The following is a 313-nucleotide window of genomic DNA, read 5'->3' as shown; positions in this document are numbered from 1 at the left end:
CCTGTGAAAACAGGATATTTGCAATATTGATCACACTATATTAACCTCCTCCCCGCCATGCTGGAAAATTCTTTGCTCTACTGATCTCGGTACCTGAATGATTCGATACAACTCCAATTTGTACCAACATAGCTGTACCAGATAATGTGGTCGATTCGTTCCACGTTTTTTTATTTTGTTTTTATTAATATAAGCTTAATTAGATGTTGAATGATTCTTTATAAGTTATACAATATTATAACATTATTTTTTTGTAACTTAATACAGAAATTACCATAAATATTATAGAAATATCCATATACATACTTATAAT

The sequence above is a fragment of the Perna viridis genome, chromosome 7, assembly GCF_037379345.1.
Source record: "Perna viridis isolate PV_CMFRI_1.1 ecotype Kerala chromosome 7, ASM3737934v1, whole genome shotgun sequence".
NCBI lineage: Eukaryota > Metazoa > Mollusca > Bivalvia > Mytilida > Mytilidae > Perna > Perna viridis.
Note: the sequence above shows the minus strand (reverse complement) of the source record.